Source organism: Notamacropus eugenii, chromosome 6 (genome assembly GCF_028372415.1).
Source record: "Notamacropus eugenii isolate mMacEug1 chromosome 6, mMacEug1.pri_v2, whole genome shotgun sequence".
Lineage (NCBI taxonomy): Eukaryota > Metazoa > Chordata > Mammalia > Diprotodontia > Macropodidae > Notamacropus > Notamacropus eugenii.
This window is the reverse complement of record NC_092877.1, coordinates 165,651,415-165,675,703: the sequence shown is the minus strand read 5'-3', so window position 1 is coordinate 165,675,703 and position 24,289 is coordinate 165,651,415. Positions and strand designations below refer to the sequence as shown.

Below are 24,289 nucleotides of genomic sequence, written 5' to 3'. Positions count from 1 at the left end.
AAATAATTTGCTTGACTGCCTATAAGATTTTTAAAACATTAAGTAAAACTCTTTAGTATTAAAGGCATTGAGTTGATAATTTAGTAAAGCATCAAACTAAGACAGGCATACCTGTTTCTTTGGGCCCTCTCCTAGAAAGCCCAGGGTGGCAGTGGGAAGTAGGTCTGCAATCATACTTTATTAAGGCACAGAAGGTAAAGAGACAAATGGCAAAGGGGTATGGAGGCAGATGGAATGGGGATGGTGTTTGGAGGCATGATGTATAAAATGTTTGAGAGATATAATTTCGGAGTAGCTAATAATTTTATTAATTATTGCTAGCAGATAAGTAACAAAGGAGTCAGTTGGCTGTCTCTCCTAAACCAAAGACCAATCATGGTAGTTTCTTGAAGTTTACATTCTCTTAGAAGAGTGGGTGTTTCTGACAGGCAGCAATCAACTCTGATTAGTTAACAATTAATGAGAAGAATGAATATTATACTGAGAGGTGAGCTTATTCTAATGAGGTACTAGGGAACATGACTTTGATTGTGTCCCTCATGGTCAAAGACAAGACTATCTCAAGCCAGACCACTCCCAGCCTCCAGCAATCTAGACAAAGGATCTATCCTCCCAAACCAAGCCTGAGTAGAACACAATGGGCTAGGCTGAAATTCACCTTAAGTTAAATTCTTTGTAAGGTTGTCTAGTTGGGTGAGGTCTCCCACCTAGGATCAAAAAGCATGTACCCTGGGAATCTGGACAATCTCATCCATCTACAATGTACTTCAGAGACTGAGCAACCTACAGGTTTCTGAATGAGGAAATGGAAAGGGAAAAATTTTCTGGTCCTAATTCAATAATTGATTATTAATATGAGAGAAATAATCATTTCTTTCAGAGACATGGAATGGTAAAGGGAGGCAAGTAATGTGAGGAAGACGATGGGGAGGGGGAGAAGCAGAGACTATCACTCATGCAACCATGAATTAGAATTGGAAGCACTAGGGATCATGAACTCAACAAAGATGCTTGAAGAGAAAGAGTTTGAGGTCCAATTTTTACAGGATTTGGGGAAAACAGACTCTTGTCTGTGATACCTTGAGATTAGTTCATTAACATATCTGAATCATCTCAAAGTTATCAGTAAAATTTTAAAGTTAACCTGTCCACTTCTCAAAATCCTCACCACTTTTTGATGTTCTGCTGGACTTGAACTATGGAGGTCTGGAATTTGTATGTCATAGGCCCTAACAGCAGCACCTTAATGGCTGCTGCTGACTCAACACATATTACCAGGATATGAATTTAGGTTAATAAATGATACCATTTTAAATCATACTCCTTTGATCTTTGGGACAGTTTGTATGTGGCTTCCAGGTTCCTCTTTGCAATCGTACTTTCTGCTATTGGCTATTTATAAACTTAGTGGATTGACTGGAAGGGGAGGAAGGTTGTCAGGGGGACCAGTAGAAGATGCAGTTTTAACACAGGCATTTGAAAGTGAAGGTTGCTTTGGGGTAAAGGTACATTTAAGAATGTATATTCCTTGAGGGCCAGTACTTACTTATTTTTGTCTTTATATTCCCAGTGCTTGGAACACAGTGGCCACTTAATAGTTGTTTGATGAATTATATTGGATATTATGCTTATATACCATTTCCTCATTTGAATACAAATAAAGCCTCAACATATTTAAATGTATTTATCACCTTGGTCTAAATTTTAAATGTTTTTAGAAAAACAAAGAATACCATGCTGTTGTTTTCCTATGAATGTTTAGAAATATAACGTTCTCCTGTGTAGGTTCCTTTTAGAGTGGTGATCAGTATGAATAATGTAATAGTAGCAGGTGTTTTTCAGATGTTTAAAAGCCCATGTGAGTAGTGTAGGTTATAGGGGCTAAAACTTTGTGTCACTTTAAGAGTGTCTAAGATGTTTACAATTAAATAACACAAAGTCTTCTTTGCTAGATGTGTTCATAGTCTGAATAAAGATGTATTGGTGATGTTTTGATTTTCTTATTCAACCCATAGGTTTTTTTTTATTAAGACTTTTATTATAGACTTTTATTAAGTGAAATTTGTTCTAGTTTTTAGCAAAAATAAGAAATTTTGATAATTGCTATCACTTCAAGACCAAATTGTCCTCAGAAAATCAGAATGTGACCTCTGTACAGCCATACCTCATTTTATTGTGCTTCAGTTCATTGCACTTTGCAGGGCTTTTTTTTCTTCTTAACAAATTGAAGATTTATGACAGCCCTAGGTCAAGCAAGTCTGTTGACATTTTTTCAAACAGTATGCTCACATCATGTTTGTGTGTCATGCTTTTGTAATTCTCTCAACATATCAAACTTTCTCATTATCTGTTTTATATTATATATCTATTCTGGTGATTTGTGATCAGTGATCTTTGATGTTAATATTGTAATTATTTTGAACTGTGCCCACATAAATCAGAGAACTTCACTGAAAAATTTTGGGTATGTTCTGACTTTTCTACCAACTGACTCTTCCATCTCTCACCTTCTTAGACCACCTCATTCCCTGAAGATATAACAATATTGGAATTTGGCCAATTAACCCTGTAATGGTCATGAAGTGTTCAAATAAAAGAAATCAATCCATGTGGCAAACTTCATTGTTGTCTTATTTTAAGAAATTGCCATGCTACCCCAACCTTCAGCAATCACCACCTTTATCTGTCAGTAGCTATCAACATCAAAGCAAGACCCTCTATCAGCAAAAAAGATTACAGTTTGCTGAAGATGATGGTTAGCATTTTTCAGCAATAAAGGGTTTTTTTCTAAATTAAAGTATATACATTGTTTTTTATATGTAGTACTATTACTTACTGAATAGACTACATAATAGTATAAACTTTTATATGCACTTAAAACCCAAAAATTTCATGTTGCTCACTTAGCTGAGATATTTCTTTATTGCAGTGGTCTGGAACTGAACCCCAAATATCTTCAAGATATGACTGTATTCTTTTTTCTCATTCATTGGTATATTATGAGTTTCAATTAAACTCATACAAAAGATAAATGCTAGTGTTCCTCCTCCCAGCATTCAAAACCTCATGTGTTGTGAGTAGGGCTTCATCATATAAATGATCCCATAATCAAAGCAATATGGTATAGCAGAAAGAGTATTAGAATTGGAGTCAGGAAACATAGGTCTTAGACCTGCCTCTGAAAATTATTAATTTAGTGACCATTGATATTTCACCTCACCTTTCTGAACTTCTGTTTCCTCATCTGTAAAATGGAGATAATAATTCATGTACAACTTACCTCATAGCCATTTTGAGGTCTTTGTGAGTATAGACGAAGAGAGTGGCAGCAACTATTAGTGGCTACAGTCTCTATCATCAGACCATAGGGTATAGGCAAGATAAGGTACAGGACAAGTAAAGGAAAAACTCTAACTTTCCATATGTAGAGGTCTCTGTGATATTGATTCCACATGTCATTTGAAACTGGGAATATTTCTCAGGTTAACGGTTTGGGACATAGATATTTTTTTTTCTTTTCTCTGGTGCTTTTCTTGGTGTAAAGGGGTTGTTCAGTTGCTTCATTCATGTCTCCCTCTTTGTGACCCCATTTGGAGTTTTCTGGACAAAGATACTGGAGCAGTTTGCCATCTCCTCCAACTCATTTTATAGATGAGGAAACTGAGGCAAATAGGTTTAGTCACTTGCCCAGGGTCACACCGCTAGTGTGTGAAGCCATATTTGAACTCACAAGGATGAGTCTTCCCGACTCCAGAATCAACACTCTATCCATTGTGCCACCTAGCTGCCTCAAAAGGTTTGGGAAATATTTTAAACGTAATAAGTTTTTTTTAATGACACTCAGAATTTAGGGAACTTTACCACTTATGAGTGAATTAGATATGGACTGGTTTTTTTTTTGTTGTTGTTGTTGTTTTTTTACTTTATAGATCCATCATCTCACATAGTACCGAGCACAGAGTTGATGCTTATTTTAAAAATGCTTGTTGGCTGATTGACTGAGGGCAAGTTGGTGATTAACTAATTGATTCTTATTTAGTAGGTGAAAAATGAGACAAAATAAAAGAACTACTCAGAGTTCTTTTGCTTAGGTTAATTAGGCAATGCTTAGGCTAAAAGGCATGACTTTTGGTGCCCTATATATTTAATCCAAAGAGCACACACACACACACACACACACACACACACCCTTTTCAAATATTTGAGAATTAAACAGAATATTGGAATGGTAGTTTTTCTCGTTTTGAACTTTTTATCAAGGATGCCTATTTAAATGGAGTAATTTATATAATGGATGACAAAAGCATGAGGGAAGGGGAAGAGTCCTTTTTTAGACACTACTACTTTTCCTAAAAGGCTATGTATTATGCCAGTTAATTAGGCATGGTTAGTTATTTTGGAATTTCATTTTAAGTATTTTAATCATCACCATTTAGACTCTATTATGGTCTCCTAGGTACATGGAATAGCACTATTTTATGCAAGAGAACAGATAATTAAAGCAAACAGTCTCAGTCTTCAAAAGATTTTACAATGTATTTGAAGCAGGACAAATAAATCACATGAATCAATGAGATTAAATATATTTAGAGTTACATACTGAAATATAGAGACACAGGCAAACCTTAATGATATGGACTGATGGAGAGAAATCGTAGTCTTTGTGTAAAGCTACTTAGAGGTAAATCTATTTCTTTGAGATAAAGTCATCAGGAGTGTAGGAGAAGACTTATTACAGCAAATATTTTATATTTTCCTATAATAACATAATAATATAACAAGTACAAATAAATATTAATATACATATAACAAATTTTGCCATAATTTCCTCTGTCAATTAAAGTAAGTTTGATTTTCTGATGGATAGCAAAGTAATCCAGAAATGTGCAGATTAAATTAATCATCTATCAGTAGGATCCAGGAGCTTTGATCTGACATTTCCAGTGTACTATAATCTGGACACATCTTGCCTATCAAACCTAGGAACTTAGGTTCTAGGCAAGATCTTAGCAATTATCATTGAGATGAAGTGATTTGGTTAAAATTTCAAAGATAGTAAGCTGCAGAGCTATTATCCCATCTGTCACCTTGTCATTCTATGTCACATTTCTTATTCTGCCATATTGTCATATCTTCTCTTTTCCATCACAAATCTTCCATTCTGGTTGGGGCAGCCTGCTTACCATCCAACCCACATATCATGTTCATTTCACTTCCATTGCTTTGTCCTGATATTTCTTTTATGTGGAATATTTTCTTTCTTTCCTGTATCCAAATACTGCTAAGTAAAATAACGATACATGGCAAGCTGAAGAAAATGCGATGTGTGGGATCAAGGGAGCAAGACAAGGGAAGAAAAGAAATCTGAAGAATGTGAGATAAGAAGGAGAGAAGAATTCAGAAACTTTCAACAAATAGCTTTAGTTTCTTCAGGGATGTATAAGGTGAGCTCCTCAGATGAGATGATGCCATCTGAGGTTTGAGGGGAGACAAAAGAGTTTGAGCTAAGTGGGGCAACAAATTAATTAGGGAAGTATAAAAAGATTGTCTCACTACAGTGAGGGTCCAACTGAAATTATGTGACATAGTGAGATGATAAATTACTTGACTGAAGGGGCCATGTCTCCTGATAACATCCTAGCAATTAGCAAAAGTTTTGACTCTAACTAAATACTTGTTTGTCCATTAATGATTGAGAGACAGTATGGTATAATGGAGTTCTGGCCTTGGCTTCAGAAAGATTTGGATTCAAATTGTAATCACCTGTAAAATGTTGTAAGTACTTACTTTACAGGCATCGTGGTCAGATGTATGTGCATGTGTGTGCATGTGTTTATGTGTATATGCATGTATGTAAGTTTACAAAGTACTTTACATGAAGTACCTTAAATGAAGTACTTTACAAAAGTTCAACATTATATAAATGCCAGCTATTCTTACTTCCATTGTACATTGAGGGAAAAAGCACACTGACTTCCTCTTCAGGCAGTGCTTCTTACAACGCATGGGCTTGGAACTCTACTTAAAATAATGAGAAAGATGAAACTTGGTTGATGAATGATTATTACAGCAGGTGGTTACACCTGTACTTTTTTTCATCCTCATTATGAATAGACCAAAAATAAAAGTTCTAAATCTTCAAATAGTTTATAGGTAGGTTGTACATAGAGTAACCTACTCTGTGAGGGTAATTAAATAGTGGAATAGGTGTATAGACTCCTTGTTTAAATTTTGTTTTGCTTCATTTTGTTGCTTTTGCTTTTTATTTCTATTTTTAAGCTAATTTAAATTTACTTTCATAAGTTTTCAATGTTTCCCCTTCCTTGCTCCCTACATCTCCAAGACAGCCTGAAATCTGATAAAGGCTTTACATATACATTCCTATCAAACACAGTTTCACATTCTTCGTACTGTATAGAAGAATTATAATGAATGGGCGAAACCATGAGGAATAAAAAACAAAATAAACGAACAAACAAAAAGAAAGACAATCGTCTGCTTCGTTCTGCATTCAGACTCTGTCGTTCGTTCTCTGGATGTGGGTGGCATTCTCTGTATTGAATCTTTTGGAAGTGTTTTAGGTCCTTGCAGTTCTGAGAAGGGCTAAGTCTATCAAAGTCAGTCATTACACACTGTTACTGTGACTGTGTACAGTATTCTCCTGGTTCTGCTCACTTCACTTAGCATCAGTTCATGAAAATCGTTCCAGATTTTTCTGAAGTCCACCTGCTCACCATTTCTTATGGAACAATAGTAATCTATTACCTTCATATACCACAACTTGTTCAGCCTTTCCCCAATTGATGGGCATCCCCTCAATTTCCAGTTCTTGGCCACCACAGAAAGAGCTGCTATAAATATTTTTGTATATGTGGTTCCTTTTCCCATTTTTATAATCTCTTTAGGATGTAGTTCAAGAAGTGGTATTATTACTGGGTCAAAGGGTAAAAATCTTTTTTAAAAAAATGAGTCAGGTGTTCATTTGTTAAGTATGAAACTACAAAAGGTTAACGCCCATCTTTCACCATTTTTGTCCCTCTATGACTTTAGACCAGAATGCTCCTACATGCATTTTTTAATTTTGATATCACTTTTTATAAGAGACAGGAGATAATGACAGTTAGTAAGACTGACCTTGAAATCAAGAAGATCAGTGGTCAGGCTCTGCATCTAATAGGTATCAGATTTGTAACTAACTACTTTATCTTTCCAGTGTCCCAAGTGAGTCTGTACCACTGTAAATTGCAGACGAGTTACCTATCTGCTTCAGCGAGGGGATTTTCTATGCTAGGAGTTCTTTAAAATAATAAAATTATAGATTCAGAGCCAAAATGGATCTTAGAGGTCATCTAGTTCCACTCCCTCATTTTACAAATGAAGAGAGTAAGATTCAGAGGGAAGGGGAAGACTTAACCAAAGACCCTGGTGTAAGAAGTGGAAAAGCTGGAGATGGAATTTTCAGTTCCTGACTTTCGATCTGGGGCTATTTTCTGTATACCACAGTACCTACCAAATGTCTAGACCAGACCTGTACAACTTGACGGTAGCTAGGGGTGAAAATTGCTACAGGTAGATTATTAGGGCCTCACTTTCCAAGTAAAGTTATAATTAATGATTAAACTATTTCTCAAAACCCCCCCTTTTTTTTAATTGGGACATAATCCAGAAACTGCAATCAGCAAACATTTCTTTATGAAGTCATCTTCAGTGAAAGACTTGCCAGCAGGAGCAATTTCTTCAAAAATCTGAAAACTAACCTTAGTAACCACCTCATTTTGTGAGTTAACTTTCTTGAAAAACCAGTGTTCCCCATTGAGATTTTTTAACAATTTGGATGCTTTAAATTGTTTTTCATTGGTGATCAATTTGCTTAAGTCAGAATGTTTTGCTTCAAAATGGCAATAAAGATTGTATTCCTTCAAAACAGCTATTCTTGGCAAACGAGGCATAATATTTTGTCTCTCATGTAACTAAACAAGTTCCTATTTATCCACTTCAGATTAAACACTATGTTTTGACTCGATCTTCCATTTCTTTTTATCACCCATTTTCTAAAATCACCCCAAAAACTTTATTTTTAGAACCAAGAAATCTCCACAGCAACTGCTCACATGTAAAGAAATACTGAACTGAGGATCTAACCTTGGAGTGAGCACCAGACACTCACATACCCTGGAGGACCACAGGGGCAGTGAGGGAGGGGAAGAAGCCCTCATGTTGCGTTGTATAGCTGTGTTGGCATGTGGCAGCATTCATGTTGTCCATCTTCAACACCAGTAATGACTGAAAACACAGTGAAATGATAGGACTCTCCCTTCTCTCAGACTAGAGACAGACTGACAATGGTTGGTTGTTACGGGTCACGTGATAAACAGGAAAGCATGCACAGTGACAACCCACTCACCAAGTTACATGACAGGCATAATAGTGACTAGTGGAAAGCAGGTTAAGCTAGGCATGAACAAAGCATTCATTACATCTGTACTTTCATTTACATCCTCTACATTTTTCATGGGCTGCCCAAAATCTTTTGGTAGACTACAAAAGGTCTGAGAACTGTATGTTGTGCAAGTCTGATCTAGACTCTAGAGAACAACCAGCTGACAAAAATCACTTTTATATTCAATCTCTTTTTTTCTTTGAATGCTTGAATATATTTCTTTGCTTTACTTTTTACATATATAAAAGAAATAATGGAGGGGGAAACAGAATCCTATTTGCTACTTAGTGAAAAAATATATAGCAATTACATAAAAACCTACTTAAATCATATATTATTTTACAGAAACAATCATCTTATTTGTTATTTATTCCACACTGACACTTGTCAGTTCATCTTCCATAAAAGCTCCAGATAGAAGCTTTTTTCCATGGGGAAAAGTCACTAAAATATTGTTTTCATTTTTTTAAAAAAAGTTCTATTAAGATGTTTATAATTTTCTTAAAAAATGAAAAAATCATACCTGAGAAAAAGAAATCTCCCATCTTATAGAATTAAAGGATAAGGAAACACATCAATAGATTTTTAAAAGGAACATTTCAGTCTCTGAGAACCCAAATGACTTTTTCAAAACAATTTAATATTTTATTCATACAAATACTAAAATAATATCCAAAAGCACCTAGTGTACCAAATTTAGCAATCTTATAGTAGCTAAGGAAGTTTAATAAAATAGCATATGCCTGCAATGAATTAGAAAATTTTCCAATAAAAAAAGCTAGATCATAGAGTATTTTTAAAAGTGTGAACTCTCAGCTCACTAGAAAATAATGCTGCATATTCACATTTCATGAATTGTTGCTGTACTGGCTTGGCTTTACATTTTCCTCTCCTCTCTATCTCTCCCAAAGAGACCCTTTTGGCAAAGGGAGAAGGAATCGATAGGAAGGGTGACATGGCATATTAATATATTTTTTTAATGACCTGGTGGTACAGTGGATAGAGAGCCAGTGAAAATCAGTTAGGAAAGGCTGAAATATTGAATCTGGGTCCTGGGCAAATCATTTAATTTCTCATTTATCATAATTTCACTTAGTTTAACCCCAAGTAACTCTAGAAAGCATAAACAGAATAACTTGCTGATCTGCAGTATTAGAAGAAGTTTCCTCTCTGGGAGTTTCCTATACAGACTGAAAACATACATCTGATTTTTTTAAAATTAAAAAAAAAAATCAAAAGCAAAGAAAAAAGATAGGAAACACCTTCTAACGAATGTTTACATTCCTCATGTTTCTGCAAATAATAGTTTAGATTTCTAAGGTGCTTCAAGGCTTCCACAGCATTTTCTTACAATACCTCGGTGACAAAAGTAATTAGAAGCAGTGTAGTCTCATTTTTGGCCAAGGTGAGGCACAGAGAGATAAGATAATTTGTCTAAGATAACATAATAAAAAACAGAGTCATAATTGAAATCAGGTTTGTTTTTTTTTTCTGTTTTTGTTTTTGTTAAAGAAATCGAGACTTAGAGATTAACCTTCTGATCCTGGAATGTGATAGTTTCAAAGGATTTCATAGAAGCAAAGACAAAGGTACAGCCACACTGACCTAGCTTTAGCTGACTAGCTTGATGAATATATAAACCAGGTGGGTGAATGTACTTATCCAAGAACGGTGTGTGATATGTGAGCTCCTGTCTCACTGCCATCCCAAGTCCTACCTTGGCCTGTTGGGGGTAAGTCAAGTAAAGATTGCCAAATCCCAATGACCACTGGGAATTGGGGTAGGGATAAAGGAATTACACTGAGGTGGCCAATGACAGCTAGAGGCTCCAGTGTAAGGGCAAGCAAACCCTAGCTTCTTTTGATGACTCCCATGATGAATAGGCCACAAAGGAATGAGCATAGGATGTAATAGAATTCATGAGTATTCATCAACCACTTTTGTTGCTTCTGTCTGCAAATTCCTCCTCCTCTTCCTCCTCCTTCTCCTCTTGGTGATAGAGCTTTTCTAACCAGCTTACATTTCTGTAGAAATAGAGTTCATGGAAATAACATGGTATTTGAACCATAACTCAGGTTTATTGTTGTTTAATGATCTCCGACTCTCCATGACCCCATGTGGGATTTCTTGGCAGATACTGGAGTGGTTTGCCATTTCCTTCTCCATCTCATTTCATAGATGAGAAAACTAGGTGAACAGGGTTAAGTTACATAACTAGTAAGTGTCTGAGGCTAGATTTGAACTCAGAAAGACGAGATATGCCATCTAACAGGTGGTAAGTGTAAATAAATACACTCTGGAGATTCTAGAGATTAGAGTACACTATAACCTGACCCTTTTGCTACTTAGAACAGAGCATGCATCTCTTTCCTATCTCAGATTCTATCTACAAACTGCTTAAGGCAATGCTGCCTATTCAAGTCCACTCTGGGAGGCAGGTTCTAGGCATGGGTAGTATCACATGATTTGTAAGCATTTCAGAAAGATAAAGATAGCTCTGTGATCCTGTGGAACCTAGATTCAATCTACCAATCAAACCCAATGGAAATTTATGCTGAGATCCATTAGATTTGCTGCCATCCATAGTGGAAGGTATGGGGATAGAGGATGTCTCTTGGACGGCTGGTTTATAATATTGGGAGTTAACCAGAATAACTACAGGGTCACATGGTATGGACTAAGGTCCAGGCTGGAATAGTTTCAACTAGTATTCATGTCAGGCTGCAAGAGACAATCCAATGAATTTGGCTTCTTTCCAGAATATACCAGGACAGACAGAAATCAGACAGCTGGATACCTTTGGGGGCCACACATACAGTTGTCAATGACATTCTATACACAAACATCAATGTCCTTTTTCCTTTACCAAATGAGACAAGATTTATAAAGCATTTAACACCTTGCCTGTAACATACTAAGTACATAATAGATGCTTATTGTCCTCCCTAACTCCCATGATTTTCATGAGATAATATAATCCAAGAATTAATTTCACAAATTAAAAGCTGAAAGAGAACTGAGAGGCTACAGAGTCCACTTCCCACCCTTTTAACAGATAAGAAAACATAGGCTAAGAGAGTTTAAGTGATTTCTCCAAATCTGAACCCAGGCCTTCTGACACCAGATTAAGCACTCCTGAGATTGCATTTGTGACACAACTACTTTGAGAAAGAAAAATCTATAACGTTGGTTTTGAATTTGTGGTCAGGCCATTTCCTCCCATCACTTCTAGCACCACCAAGAAAAATGTTATGATCATGTACAACAGAGAAAACTCCTTCCTATTCAGCTGTCTTATGTGACATTTTTAAACATCACATTCAAATTCATACAGAAAAATGTGCGTGTGTGGGGGATGGGGGGGAAGGGATTTACAAGACGTGATTACAATGTCTCCTTCCTGAAGACAAGTTGGTTGTCACTCACCCTGGATTATGTGAGCTCAGCCTCCCAACCTTCAGAGTATAGAATCAGGCTCATTATTCCTTAGTTTCTTTCATTAATCTTGATCTGGATTTGCATAACTCTGTCTGCAAATATTTGCAATGATTCTAGTCATCTCTAAAATGAAATTGTAAAAATGCTCAGTTTATACTAGTAGATCTACTACATCTCATAAAGACATTTAGATTTGTATATCAAGTATGAAGAGTAAGCCAGTTCCCCAAATTACATCTGGACTTTTATGTCACTAGTGAGCCTCTGTTATATTTTAGGGCTTTATCTCACTTCTCTGGCTTAGAAACCCCTACCCAAGGAACTTGGCATAAAATAGCTCTAACATACTGAATCCCTCACTTGTTTAGGGACAGATAGAATACCTCTAATTATCTCTTCCATGTCATAGAAACTTTCATAAGAAAAGAGTTAGAATTATTCAGATCACCTTAAAATGTGATTATCTCCAGATGCTGAAAGCCTTGAACTCTCATATTTCTCCAGTATGCATTTCTTCGGGAGAGAGGAAAGGTGAAAATAAGAATGAAGGACTTGCAAGCTATACCTATGCATATAAACAGATCACCTCAGAGAACCAAATTCAAGGGCAGTGTCCGCTCACCAGCTGTCATGTTTTCTCCTTTCCCCATCTAGGTTCTGCATCTCCACATAATCACAATTCTTCTTCTTGATCACTCCATGGCTCACATCTGATGGTCTGGGCTCACCCATTCACTTTCCATCAGCAATTCTGATCTTTTCAAGGTGATTCAGAGATCATTTGGCTCAGTATCAGCTTCACATCCCTCTTATAATTGCTGGTGCCCTGACTTATCTGATTTACCTACCTGAATTCCTGACCTCTTGTTCATGCCTGATTACTACACCTCCCAATCTTGACTATCTTGATTTTTGATACATAGTCTATCTAACTTTGGATACTCAACCCACCATCTTGCTGCTCTAGAAATTGTGTTATTGAGCAGCTGTCCTGACCTCTGTCCTTCCCTAGTGTTCTTGACTGTGTCTAACTCAGATCAAAAGCCTGGTACTTTAGGTTTGCTATTTGAGTGAAATGAGATACTTAGAAATTTTTCAATAACTAACAAAAGGAGATTTATATAACCATAACAGGGAAAAAATATTCAAGGATAAACATGGAGTCCATTGTTTCTCTGCTTTTGAGTTGCTCATGATGGTCTACCAGCCAAGCATCAGTGAGAGTCTCTTTTGTACTCTGGCAACCAGGAAATGAGCTTCAAGGCTGGTTTCTACACCTTTTAACAAAAATCTAACATTAATTACACAAGCGTGGGGATGAAATATTACTGCCACCCCATGTGGGGGACACCTCATGTCCCTAAAATGATGCTTTCCACATTTCCAATGTGACAGATTTCTGATTTGGAAGGGGTAAAAAGTAAAAGAAGAAAATAATGTATTCTAATATACATCTGGGGAGTGGAGTTACCAGTTGCAAAAAATGGAGTGGCTGTAACTGGTTAAGAATGGAAGAACTGTGAATACAAATAGATTCTGAGACAGAGTAAGAGAGGCTTGATAGTAGATTTTGATCCCTTGTAGGATTGCCACTGAATTGTCTCCTCCTTTCACCTGTAACAGATGAAGGCTGCACAAATATAAATGTCTTGAAAGAAGCATTGTTCTCCCATCAGAGTTAATGGTATTGGCAATTGGGGTTGACAAAATATTGTGACAAGAAGTTGAAGAGAGACATATATGTTAATCCAGATTAAATTTAATAAAAGGAATCAAGAAATAATGAGTAATCTACTGAGAGGGTATTAGAATTACATAATCCTAAAAGATTAGATTTGCATAATTCCAGAGAGACAGTGACACTTTAAACAAGTTTATTCAGGAAGAAAAGAACCCCTTCTGTTTTAACCCTTTAAAAAAAAAATCTTTATTGTCATCCTAGCTCTAACCCTATAGGGATCCCAGCACCTAGGGCAAGTACCACAAACTGTCAAGTTGGATAAGTACAGAAAACTGAGGAAAAGCTAAGTCTGGGTTACTGCCATTAATGATGTCATGTTAAGGAATAATTATGGTAACTAGATTTAGCCCAATGAAAATATGCTGTGCACATTGCATTAATGTGTCCAATTCTAAAAATACATTATTCACACTAAAGAGGACTTAGCTATAGCTTCCTATTTGATCTAACAATTCTTTCTAAGTAGGTTGTAAACTAGGGTGTTTTTATACTGCTGAAAAAGTTGCAAGTGTTGTCACAGCCTTCCAAATTTTACCTCCTGGGCAAAAGGTTACCCCTGCCTTAGTTACAGTTCTGGTAGTTGCTAATGAATAAAACTTCCTGTTTCCACATAGAACCTTTTTATGACAAGTCTAACTACGATCATTAATTTCTTTTGTAGTCATAGCATCACTGGGTTAACAGCTGGAAGGAAAGGACATTAGGGATCTTCTGAGATAAGAAACAAAGATCCCTTAAGATGAGGAAAGAAAGCTATAGGAGCGAAGTGATTTGCCTAAACTCACAAAACTCATTAAGCAGCAGATACAAGATTTAAAATCCAGGTTCCTGACTCCAGATCTAGTATGTTTTCTCTTCCACCTCCATGTTTGCATCTTTAATGACTGTTGCTTTAGGGAGGTTTTTTGAACCAGGGTAACCAGCTTTTGGCTTGTGTGCTAACCCCATTGACCAATATGACTTTCCCATGTGGGGAGCATGACATCCTGCTTGGAGAGAGTCATGATGCCTTAAAAGAGAGTGTCTTGGAGAGAGACTCTGGAACATGTGCAGACTTTTGCCATTGGTTCTGACCAGCTCACTGTAAGTTGAAGAGGAGACTGTCTACTCAAACACCTTCATCACCTCTTTTATTAACTACTTAAGCATTTAAAAAGTCCTATAAGTTTCAGCTTCTTTGATATATTCATTTATTTCCTGGGGAGCTCAGTTATTCTTTTGTTCATAGCATATGTTGAGAAACTCTGCTGTAGGGGAAGAGACCTTGATGTCTTCTCTTCTCTAAGACTACAGATGTACCAGAAAAGAATGGTCCTTAGTCTCTGTGTTTTTTTTTTCCTTTCTTTCTAAGTAAAGGTAGTGGAACCTCTAGGATCCTGTGAATTTTGAAAGGTCCAGGGACACCTCATCTTCATGATGTTTCAGAGTGAGAGTTGGTAGACCCTGGCCACCAAGGTTTCTTAGAAAGTCACAACTTAAATAAAATAACTTATATTTTTCAGAGTTCATAAAGCTCTTTCTCTTCCCAGTGAGGGGAAGTGTAGGTAAGTTGTGAAGTAAGGATGTACAAGTATTAATAACCTCAATTTCCAAGTGAGAAAACCAAGACTCAGACTGATAAATTGACTTGTCCAAGGTTACCCAGGTGGTATGTGTCATCCAGGATCAAAGGACCAGGGCTCTTTCTGCTCAACTGAGCTGCCTCTGTTTCACAAATAACAATTCAAGATGGTACCAGTTCAAAGTCTATCCTTTTACTGATAAATTTTTGGACTGTTTAAATATAATATTATTACTTTGCAGATAATGTCGAGTGTTGTATTAGAGGATTGCCCTTAGAGGCAGGTGGACCTCGAGTACTGGGCCTCAAGTAAGGAAGACCTGGGTTTAAATTCAGTCTCAGATTTATTAGTTGTGTGACCATGGGTAAGTCACTTAGCCTATTTAGCTCAGTTTCCTCAACTATAAAATGGGTAAAAACAACATTAATCTTGCAGCATTGTTGTGAGGATGACTATGAGATGATACTTATAAAATCCCTTAGCACAGTGCCTGGAATATAGAAGAAACTGCATAAATGTTTATTGCTTCTCACTCTTCTTTTTTTCTTCCTTCTGTCCTGCCATGAAGGAAAATCAAGGTCTATTTTTTAATTACACGAATTTTGCACAGTTATGCTTATTCTTCTTTCTTATTCTTCTTTCCTTATTCTTTTACCAGTATCAAATATTTTTCTATGGTCAGGGAACAAGCTCCATTTTGTATCATACTCAGTAAGTCCTTTGGTTTCAGTATAAACTCAATGCAACTCAGCAATTATTTTCATATTTTTTTCTTAGCCAAGCAATTATGTTAACAATGAGAATAGTCAAAACAACTGAGCTCATTCATTTTAAGCATCTTATACAGAAAGTTAAAGTTTGTCATTTGATTTTTTTCTATATTTTTTCAATGTTCACATTCTTTGAAGATTTTGTTTAATTTACCAGCTAATACCTCTGATATAAAAGGAATAAATTAAGTTTGCCTCCTAGAACTCAAGCACCTTTGATGACTGTTTTTGGCATCTATTGTGAGATTACCATCTGTGAAGATTTTCAGGAATTAATGGTTCATGGAACACCTATATTTCCAGTTCAGTGCACTTACATTCTGTCATAAAAAAAAAAAAAGCAAGAAAGAAACTGCCAGCTTCAATTAGTTTTTCATCCCTTTAAAAATTAATTTTCTAAACATTTGACCTAATACTACCAATCTATAGTCTTCTCACTCCAAATTGACACCTCACTCTTGGGAAGTTGGGTCTAGAAATTTCTCACAGAAACATACAAAAGTCTTACTTTAAAGCTTTCCATCCCTAGCACAGTAAAGTGGGCACCTTGGATTATTTCGTATTGTATGATTGTTTTTACCAAATCCCATAATTGTCTTTCATTTATTACTTGCATTCAAAGTCTGACCATCATGGCACCCTTGTAGCAAGACTTTGTTCTATGTATAGGCTACCATTCTTATACAATGACATCATAACGGCTTACTAGAAACTTCTAGTTAAAACACCATCAGAATATTCTCCTTCCTTCAAATATCAACTCAGAGCTCACTTTCACCTATAAACATACTTCTTCCCTGCCCCAATTCTTAATGCACTCACCTGTTTTTCTTATATTTTATTTATTTGCACATGCACATGTTTGCTCCTTCCCTAGTTGAATTGTTAGCTTCTTGAAAGCAATGACTGTTTCATTTTGATCCTTGTCTATCCTATATGCTACTCTTTTTCCACCACTTTCAGTTATAATGATGGTTTTTATTTTTACATTTGCATACAGATATAGTTTACTCCCACTTTGTCATAGCTCTTTTATAAACAAAGTAAAACAGTTCAGTAAAACTAATAAGACAATGATCTTATTTTAAAGTTCACTCAGTATTTCCCAACTATAGCAACTTATGCAAACTCTGCCTCACTTAAATCCAATTTCCACACAAGTCAAGACATCACCTTATGATGTCACTGCTCCTCTTTGAAAATGAAGGATAAAACAATCTATAACCTCTTTTAAAAAAAAATCAGTTTTTCTCCTTCAGAATTCTTCAAACCATTAGGGTTATAAAAGGAAAGAAAAAAACAAATTTCTTTGAACAAATATACATAGTTAAGAAAAACAAATTCCAGGGGCGGAGTCAAGATGGAAGAGTAGAAAGAAGCACCTACTCTACCTCTCCTCCCATAGCCCATAAAATGGCTGTAAAAATGACCCTAAACAAATTCTAGAGTAGCAGAAGCCACAGAAGGACAGAGTGAAAGCGATTTCCAGCCCAAGGCAGCCTGGAAGGGGGAAGGAATCTCACCAGGCTCAGAGTGGAGTATAGCCCTCAGGGCACAGTCCAGCCTTGGCTGCGCAGTGTGAGCAGATCTCAGAGGTGGAATCCCCACGGTAGCTGAGGTTCCCAGATTCCTTTTAACCCACAAAGGCCAAAGACAGCTTCAAAGGTCTGTGAGAAAGTACTTTCACAGTGGGGAGAAGGGAACGCAGTCTGGCCCCAGCAGTCCCAGGGCAGCACTGGTAGCCGTAGCATTCACTTTAGAAGACCTCCACCTAAAGCTACTGGGGGAATCAAGCAACTGATCTGGATCTTAGCCCTGGGGTAAGGAGGAGCATGCTGGTGTGGTAGAAATGGAGGTGGTTGTGCAGAGGGAACACCACTCACAAATTCAGAACAGAAAAGCTCTATCACACCAGTCTTGGAGTAAAGGGCAGCCCAACCTTGGCCTCACAACGTGAGCAGGCCTCAGGGGTAGATTCCCTGGCAGTGGAAGCAGCTGTGGTTCCCAAATTGCTCAACCCACAAAAACAAAAAACAGCTTCAAAGATCCTGGGCAAAAAAGCGTGCAGTATCTCCCAGACCAGAGCACAGGGCAGGAGAAGAATAAACTCCTCTCCCTTGATTGTGCCACCTTGGAGGAACTGAAAACTTACAGGTCCCCAGAGTATGCCCTCCTCTTGACAAAGGACTCAAAAGTCAAGTAACTGGCTGAGAAAATGCCCAAAAAGGAGAAAAAATAAGACTATTGAAGGCTACTTTCTTGATGAACAGGTATTTTCTTCTATCTTTTCGGATGAAGAAGAGCAATGCTCACCATCAGAGGAAGACGCAAAAATCAGTGCTTCTGCATCCAAAACCTCCAAAATAAATATGGAATGGTCTCACGTCATAGAAGAGCTCAAAAAGGATTTTTAAAATCAAGTAAAAGAGGTGGAGGAAAAATTGGGAAGTGAAATAATAGTGATGCAAGAAAATCATGAAAAATGAGTCAACAGCTTGCTAAAGGAGACCCCCAAAAAATGCTGAAGAAAATAACATCTTTAAAAATAATCTAACTCAATCAGTAAAAGAGGTCCAAAAATCCAATGAGGAGAATAATGTTTTAAAAAGCAGAATTAGCCAAATGGAAAAGGAGGTTCAAAAGCTCACTGAAGAAAACAGTTCTTTAAAACTTAAAATGGAGCAGATAGAAGCTAATGACTTTATAAGAAACCAAGAAATTACAAAATAAAATCAAAAGAATTTTTAAAAATGGAAGATAATGTGAAATATCTCATTGGAAAAACAGCTGACCTGAAAAATAGATCCAGGAGAGACAATTTAAAAATTATGGGACTTCCTGAAAACCATGATCAAAAAAAGAGCCTAGACATCATCTTTCATGAAATTATCAAGAAAAACTGCCCTTATATTTTAGAACAAGAGGGCAAAATAAGTATTGAAAGAATCCACCAGTCACCTCCCTAAAGAGACCCCAAAAGAGAAACTCCTAGGAATATTGTAGCCAAATTCCAGAGTTCCCAAGTCAAGAAGAAAATACTGCAAGCAGCTAGAAAGAAACAATTCAAGTATTGTGGAAATGCAATCAGGATAACACAAGATCTAGCAGTTTCTACGTTAAGACATAGAAAGGCTTGAAATATAATATCCCAGAAGTCAAAGGAACTAGGATTAAAAGTAAGAATCACCTACCCAGTAAAATTGAGTATAATACTTCAGGGGAAAAAATGGTTATACAATGAAATAAAGGACTTTCAAGCATTCTTGATGAAAAGATCAGAGCTGAATAGAAAATTTGACTTTCAAACACAAGGATCAAGAGAAGCATGAAAAGATAAACAAGAAATGGAAATCATAAGGGACTTACAAAAGTTGAACTGTTTACATTCCTACATGGAAAGATAATATTTGTAATTCTTGAATCTTTTCTCAGTATTTGAGTAGTTGGATAGATTGTACATATGTGTGTGTGTGTGTGTGTGTGTGTATACATACATACACACAGAGAGAGAGAAAGAGAGAGTACACAGGGTGAATTGAATAGGAAGGGATAATACTTAAAAAAATAAAATCAAGGGGTGAGAGAAGAATATATTGAGAGGAGAAAGGGAGAAATGGAAGGGGGCAAATTATCTCTTATAAAAGAAGCAAGAAAAAGCTTTTTCAATGGAGGGGGAAGGGAGGGAGCTGAGGGAGAAAAAATGAAGCTTACTCTCATCACTTTTGGCTTAAGGAGGGAATAACATGCACACTCAATTTGATATGAAAATTACACTATAGGAAAATAGGGGACAAAAGGATAAGTGAGGTGGTGGGTTGATAGAAGGGAGGACAAATGGGAGGAGGGAGTAACTAGAAGTAAACACTTTAAGGGAGAGACAAGGTCAAAAAAGAGAATAGAGTAAATGGGGCCAAGATAAGATGGAGGGAAATATAGTTAGTCTTATACAACATGACTATTATGGAAGTTTTTTGCAAAACTACACATATATAGCCTATATTGAATTACTTGCCTTCTCAGTGGAGATGGGTGGGGAGAGAGGAAAGGAAAGAAGTTAGAACTCAAAGTTTTAGAAATAAATGTTGAGAATTGGTTTTTTGCATGCAAAAACATAATAAATAAAATATACAGGTAATAAGGTATAGAAATCTATCTTGCCCTAGAAGAAAAGAGAGAAGATGCAGATAAGGGAAGGCAGGCATGTGATAGAAGGGAGGGCAGATTGGTGGAAGGGGTAGTCAAAATGCAGACAGTTTTGGAGTGGGGGAGGGGAGAGATGGGGAGAAAATCTGAAACTCAAAATTTTGTGGAAATGAATGTTGAAAACTAAAAATAAATAAATAAATAAATATTTAAAAAGAAATAAAAACAAATGTCCCTGCTGGCTATACACAAAAGTGTGTCTGTAGGTCTCTCTTTGTACACAAAATCCCTTTGACCTGCCATGGATAGCATGTTTCATCAATGATCTTCAGTAATCCTTAATGTTCATTTAATTGGTCATAGTTGTCTCAACTTTCAGAGTTGTTTGTTTTTACAGTGTTATTATGTAAATTATTCTACTAATTCTGTTCATTTTGTACATTAATTTATAAAAGTCCTTAATTTTTTCCATTTTTATATTATTAATGCTATGGTATAAATTGTTCTAGTTTTGACTCTGTATCAGTTTTTACACTATATCAGTTCATAAAAGTCTTTCCATTATGTACAAAACCACTTATAGCAGCACTTTATAACACAAAAAAAGAAAAGAAACTAAAGATGGTTCCCAACAATTGACAAACGGCTAAATAAATTGCAGTATATGAATGTGATGGAGCAACATGGGGCTGTAAACAATAAAGAAGTAGATGATTTCATGTAATAGTCTCTTAATTACTGTTTCTTTAATTGCTCAGTTGAATTCAGTTTTTATTATTGATATAGTGTGTCAACTTCAGGTCTCTGACTTCTTCAGCTTAATGATCCTGTGGCAGTACCACTTCCTGAAGTGCCTTTGATGTCAAAGAAAGCCTATATTTTTTCCATTAAAGTTTTGCTATTATTTATATTTGATAGTATTTAAATTGTTTCACAAAATGGAAGAAAACCAATATGAAGTACGGATAGAAAACTAATTTGTCTAAGGGTCAAGAAGATCTGACTTTAACTCACTTAACCTCTCCATGTCCCAGGTAATATTCTAAGACCCTAAACTGCAGAGAAAGCACTCATTCTGCCTTGACAGAAGTTTCCTCACTGAGAGTTTCCTACTGTCCAGTCATCCTGATAAATATCTGGTCACTGGATCCAGATGGCTCTGGAGGAGAAGTGAGGCTGGTGACCTTGCACAGCCCTCCCTCACTCAAAACAAAGTCAAATGCAAGTCATGTCATCATTTCTCTGATGGCATGATCTTCAGCAACAAAGGGCAAACACAACAACCACCGTAACCTACAACAAATGAAATCACAGTTCTTATTATATTTCAAACCAAACACTAATTAAATTATCAAGACTATGTATATAGATTGTCTCTCTAGTTATATAATTATGTGTTTGAAAGTAGAGATGGAGAGAACGAAGAGAGAGAAGAAAGGAGGAAGAGGAGGAGGAGGAAAGAGAGAGAAAGGGAAGGAAAGAGGGAAGGAGAGGAGGGGAGAAGGGAGAGAGGGAGGGAAAAAGAGAAAGAGGGAGGGAAAGAGAGACAGAGACAGACAGACAAAGAGGATATAGCTTAGTTTTGAATCTACACACGTGCACACACAGATTCCTAGTCTTATCAATTTGAGAGTTCAGTCCAATCATGTAATATCACAAACCATCTGTTGTCGCTGATTCTTTTATGAAATTCTCATCCATGTCCTCTCAAAAGTTCACCATTGAGGCTCTTTCTAACATGCATATAACTTTAGCATATTATATAACCTCCAGTTGGAGGTTATTGATCAAGATTATGTCTGCTATTATGTCTTCTAAAGAATCCTGAATTATCTTCATAGATGGATGAAAGATTCTTTATTGTACAAGAACCTGTAAATCAATAAGTCTTTTGTATTGAGTGTAATGTGTTTTTTGTGATCAGCAAACATTAATCACAATGGGATCTTGTATTCTCTGCATCTTTCAGTTAACTGTAAGAGTGACTATGTGATCCATTGTTGAATACTGCTTTCAGATGCCTGCTTCTTTCCTACTATTATCTTTAAAGCCCTTGGTTTATGCATAGATGACCCTAATAAAGATCATGTATTGATAGGATGGTCAACATATGAGTTGGTGGTTACTGTTGTTTTCTTGGATACCTTTTTAAGGGTGTAAAAACAAGGTTTGATTTCCACCTTCTTATTCCCTGCCCTCCAAACTTAGATACTTATTTTCTCTTCCTTTAGATACAGTACCTATCAGTCTCATTAGGTTACTCACAATTTTATCACATTTAGTCTGGATCTCCTCTATACATATTTTATTCAAAATAGTTGTTTTTTCTATCTTTATTTGCCTTAGCATGATTTCTGTCTCTACTGTAAGCACTTCAGGGACTGTGATGCAGGAATCTAAGACTAGTGGTTCCATAAGTCTTGGAAATGGATTCTCCATATCTTTTTCATTTTTTTTCTGTTTATAGTCTTATTTACATTTTCATTTGGGAATGTCCTTGTGATGACTTTCCTTAATTATCTTTCAATGTTTTCTTTAAACAGTTTTTACACTGTGCTGCTTCTGTGTTTTATGAGAGGATATTGCTCACAATTATCTATCATACTTCTTGATGCAGTTTTATGGACAAGTTTATATGATGACCTAGTGTTGCCTTTGACAGCAATCATTCTCAATTGACAAGTAAGTCAAATGTTTCTTGATTAAGACACACTATAGACTCTTGTGGTCTATTTTAACAGTTAATTTATTTTGATTTAATATCTGGATCAAATTATTATAGTCAGTTTGAATTTCTACTGCCCATTTTGCATTTTTTAAATTTTCAACGGTTTATTTAAATAAATCAGGGTTTAATCATTTTGATTGTATGCCATATCTTCTCCTCATGATTATTTTTTTCTTCTTTATTAAAATTTTTATCTTAGCTCTGATATGTCAAAGATCTGACTGCCCCTCAGTTGACTTACAAAAGTGTTCCGTGTCAATAACAAATATTATCCTTTCTGTTAAAATATAATTAATTTAATTCTTTAAGATACAATTTGAAACTTGTCAAGTCCAGTCCTACTTATTATGTTTAAGAAAATGTTCATGATATAGAGACATGATGCCTCATAAAACTTACATCTTGGACTTCTTATACTTTTATGCTGCATGTTTCTTTCCAATTTCAATTTTCTCCTGTATTGCTATCAATTATCACATTATATATTGACTTGATTTGGAAGTTATTATCGAATTTTTACTACTCCTTGGTAACTGCTGGTAGTACATAAGCTGCAACTTTTTTGTTGGCAGATTCCTTGAAAATATTTATCTTAAGTACTGCAATACATAATGAGCCACAATATATAAATATTCCACAAAGTAATATGTATTATATTTTTGGCATACAATGAAACCAACTCTGCCAACTCTTTGTCTCTCCAAAGAATACCTCTGTACCATCCTATCATGTAACTACAACTACCTTCTTTTTTCTGGTTTTGCTTATAACAAGAATGTCCCATGATTAAGCATTCCTAGGGATATGTTCACTTTAACATGTATAGCACTTTTTAGATGATTGACACTACACTTAAAATTTGTTGATAATCTAAAAAACAATATTATTCTTCCCTGCTCTGATTCCCTCTACTCTCCCATGTCACAAGATCTCTGATACTGAAGTGTTCTCTTCAGAAGTTTCATCTTTTGCACATTTCATTACTCATAAAAAACCACAGAATTCAAAAATACAAGAAAAGAAAATGAAACTTGTATGACATACAATCTAACAATCATCTGACAAAAGTCTAACTAAAGTTCAAGAAACCAGGTCAATGTGGTGTTATATTGTCAAGAGTAGATATTCTTAGCCTAATATCAGTAGAAGCATTCTTGACCATTGCTTTCACAATACAAAACCATATGAAATTATTATTTTTCCCAAGTAATTCACATAGCAATGTAAATGGTAGAGCCTCTGAAATGACTCTTAGAAGGAACCTAACTATGCATACAGGAAAAGCCAAGTGCATGAAGAATGCAGACTGTAATATGCAATCAAATGGAATAAACTATAAATCAGTACAGAGAGAGAGAGAGAGAGAGAGACAGACAGACAGACAGACAGACAGAGAGAGAGAGGTTTCCAGGTACATCTAATATTTGTGATTTCAAGCATTTGTGTGATCTTATTAATAACTTCATT

At 36.0% G+C, this 24,289-nt stretch overlaps 1 protein-coding gene across 3 annotated transcripts in view; it reads left to right on the top strand.

The window, feature by feature from the left end:
* MARCHF1 (membrane associated ring-CH-type finger 1) overlaps positions 1-24,289 on the top strand; it is a 663,012-nt gene that overhangs the window by 802 nt on the left and 637,921 nt on the right. Inside the window, exon 2 of one of the 3 annotated variants that reach the window (XM_072621554.1) lies at positions 22,638-22,776. The exons of the other annotated variants lie outside the window; for them this stretch is intronic. The gene's annotated coding sequence lies outside the window, so the exon portion shown is untranslated. The remainder of the gene's footprint in view (positions 1-22,637; positions 22,777-24,289) is intronic. 3 annotated transcript variants of the gene reach the window in all.